Source organism: Lagopus leucura, unplaced genomic scaffold (genome assembly GCF_019238085.1).
Source record: "Lagopus leucura isolate 7727_CA_CO unplaced genomic scaffold, USGS_WTPT01 Super-Scaffold_100004, whole genome shotgun sequence".
Lineage (NCBI taxonomy): Eukaryota > Metazoa > Chordata > Aves > Galliformes > Phasianidae > Lagopus > Lagopus leucura.
The window spans coordinates 34,664,974-34,668,470 of NW_024962264.1; the positions used below are offsets into that span (position 1 = coordinate 34,664,974).

The 3,497-nt window shown below is 39.4% G+C and overlaps 1 long non-coding RNA gene across 1 annotated transcript; it reads right to left on the reverse strand.

Annotated features, from left to right (window-relative positions):
* Window positions 1–460: 460 nt before the first annotated feature.
* Window positions 461–2,754, reverse strand: LOC122179543. The gene is made up of 3 exons (XR_006178730.1): window positions 2,675–2,754; window positions 1,709–1,824; window positions 461–1,348 (listed from the first exon to the last, which is right to left on the reverse strand). It is a non-coding gene; the product is annotated as an uncharacterized LOC122179543 (long non-coding RNA).
* Window positions 2,755–3,497: the final 743 nt, after the last annotated feature.

Genomic DNA, 3,497 nt, shown 5'->3' on the forward strand with positions numbered 1-3,497 from the left:
CACCATGGAAACACAGCAGGCAGTGGCATCCTACCCCTGACCACTGCTGACCTGTCTGAGCTGCTTCTAATTACAGACACTCCCAAACTGCACAACCCTCAGCATCACCCCCATTAAAAGGGGAAGGATTCAGCCAGGCTGAACACCAGAGTTGTGCACCTACATTCAACAAACCTTTGCTTCTCTTTCATAAGATAGAGACACCAACAAACCAATGTAACTGTGCTAACTCTGCCTTTCTCTGAACAGACAGTCAATAAGAAGAAGGCAAAGCTGAGCTCTAACAGTTGCTGCTTTTGAGTATTTTTTGTAGAACTAGGCACTGGCTAAACCAATTATTTTAAAGCTATGAAAAAATGAGATGTGATACATTAATCTGTAAAGTTAGTAAAAATGTATTCATTATATTAAAGTGCACTTTAAAAACTACTGGCCTGGCAATCCAGTGGTATGTATTAAAGAAAATCTTTAGTAGGCCCTTTGTGCACAGACTGCCCAAGAGTGCAGGCATCTTCCCTGAATTTGAAAGAGGCAAAAACCGAGCCATTTCTTTGGCTGCCTGGAAGAATCACAGCAGTGTCTATATAATCACAAGACAACCCTGTTTATTTGGTTTCAGGCATAAGGAAGTAAAAGCTTTCAAAATTACACTTCAAAAGATATTTATTTTAGATACCTTTCCCTCTATCCCCCTTTCTCACAACTTAGATGAGCGTAATGGAAGCGTAAGTAAGGGAGAAACTTTTTTTGTTTGAAAGATACAGAATAGCTTTTCCTCTTAGTGTACAACTGTCCTTTATACGGGGCTTGGGTGTCCAAGAAGTTTGTGTTTATGTCATGATACAATGGGAAAACACGTGCAGGTTTCTACCTAAGAAGAGTTTAATTTGCCAAAAGAAAGCAGAGTTCCTTTACGATTAGTGTGCAGTTTTACTTCATCTGTTCAACACAAATCAAGTAGAAAATCTAGTGAGACAGCAGTACTGTCACTTGCGCCCACATCCCCATTCTGTACTGCCACTACGGCTATTTTCCAGGCATTACTCAACATGCTACATGTAATTCTACACAAAAAAAATGCTCTAAAAACTTCATAAAGCAAAATGAATTCTATGCCCCATTAGGAACACATCCACATCACTTACCTATGTACTTAAAGCCTGTGGAGAGAGCAGGAGTTCATATGCAGAGCTGCTATCCAGAACAAAGTTTTAGCAAGATACAGGTAGGTGCACACCCCATTCATCAGAGCACCAGCCTTTCACACGCTGTCACTTTCACCTACGCTAAGGTGTCACAGTGACTGACCTACCACCGAGATACATCTTCATGTGACGTACAGCAGCTCCTGCAATGACCATGAAAGCTGTTACACACACATCTAAGTAGTGCAATTCTAAGCTCTGGCATAAGTGTTAAGATTACAACACTCAAAAACTTTAGTTAATCATAGTTAGGACTTGTTTTTCCCTCTCTTTCTTTAATTGCTACAGTAATCACACTCAAAATTATTCCACGTTTTTCCACAAACTTACCTTGCTTTTTCAACTATGGAAACGACCCTGTTACATGCAGGTTAGTAAGCTTTCCTTGCCTTTATTAGGTTGACCTTCACCCCATTATATGAGTCGATTCCCACTACAGTAATAAAGGTGCCAACATCACCCTTTGGGTAGAAGAACATACACAGAAACAGGGGTCTCATTACCTGTCACTTTCAGTTACTCAATATGTCCTCAAAAAGCCATGTTCAAGAAACAAACGTATGTGTTCAATGTTTCAGTGAGCTTCATCTTTAGAACACGTTCTGGATACTTCTGTCCCCTGCCAAGGATTTCAGAAAATCACAGTGCTCTAAAATTAATTCCTTGACTCGATGACATTTAACCACCATTTTCCGAGCAAAACTGTTTGCAACCTAAATTCCACTGACTAAAGCACCTATGAACAACAAGCCCGCGTTCACGGTACTGCCTAGGGAAAAATCTTAAAAAATTCTAAAAGCACTGCCTACTAACTTACACAGATCTCTTGCATCTCAACCAATTTATCTTAACTGACCATGTCAGAATGGAAGGAATCCATTAACCTAAAATGGCTGGATTTGCACACAATCGTTAGCAGCTGACTGGTATCCTGAAATCCCTTTCAAGCTAAATGCTAAGACATTTCAAGTATCTTGTCAATGTAATTGTCAACTCCTTCACCTGATTTATACAGGGGGTATATAGCATATTTCAAGTCCTATAAGCCTCTTCCAAAATGGAAAGACATGACAACATCAAGACAGGCATCCCAAATCAGATTGGTGGCTTTATGTTCTCATTAAAACTAGAAAGGAAGAAATTTGTTAGGCTTTTTATCTTCAAAGATAATGTGCTGAAATTAAGGCAACTGCAGCAAATGAAATATTCATCAGTTCCTTGACAATGAGTGTTATCCTACTTCTGTTAAAGCATTAGAACTGAGAAAATAACTGAAAACTTTTTTTTTTTTTCAAAGCTTTTCATCTCTAGTCACAACTTCAGATGTGGCCCAAATTAACAGCAATTTAAAAAAGCAACCATGCGTTTTCACTGTGTTAAGCGGGGGGAGAAGCAGCAGTTACTCACTGCAGCATTTTCTATCATCTCCACAATCCCAAGAACGCTCCATTTATGTGCTACTTTGTTACCTTTAGAGGCAATCCACAGTTGAAACACCACCTTCAGAATACTTCCAGGGAGCAACTTTTCTTCAATGATGACATGTAGAAAAACTTACTTCCTTCCCAGTCACCTCAATTAGAAAAGTAAGGAAGGTTGCTTGTTAACAATACGTACATTGCAATTCCTTTGTGAAGATGGGGCAGCCAGATAAATAAAATCTACCGCTCATGTATCACACATCACAAGTCTCAAGCAACATCCTGGCTTCTGCAAACTAATACAGAAACAACTCAGCTACGTTTTTCTGAGTCTCATCTTCAGTGCAGGCCATACCAAGCACCAAATGACCACCTGTGGACATAGAAGAAAATGGCAACTCTCGTTTCTCTCTTAGAATTCTAAGGAAGAAAAAAAGATCCGCCACTGGTACACAGGCTGCCTTTTTAAGGTTGTCTTCAGTATTTACGTTCTCAGTAAGGACATCATTAGGGCAAAAATCAAGAAGAAAATGTTTTCTTACTGCAGCATAACATCTATCAAGTGCTGCTGTAAGCAGTGTTTGGCAGGCTGCTGTTAAAACACACCCCCTCCTCCCAGTTCCAGCCACTCTTCAGCTTTCCAAGTCTAACAGCAAGAAACAAAACATAAACAATAGGTGAATTTCATTTATCCTTTAACAGCCCCTTAATAAATACACCATCAAGGCTGTGAAGTTGACCAGACCCTACAAAAATGTTCATGCTAAGATTTCACGAACACTTGGTGCCTCCTCTTTTCTAACAGTAGATAGGAAACCACAATAAAACTTACTTATTCCAAAAACCTTAAGAAAGTAAACTCACAAAATAT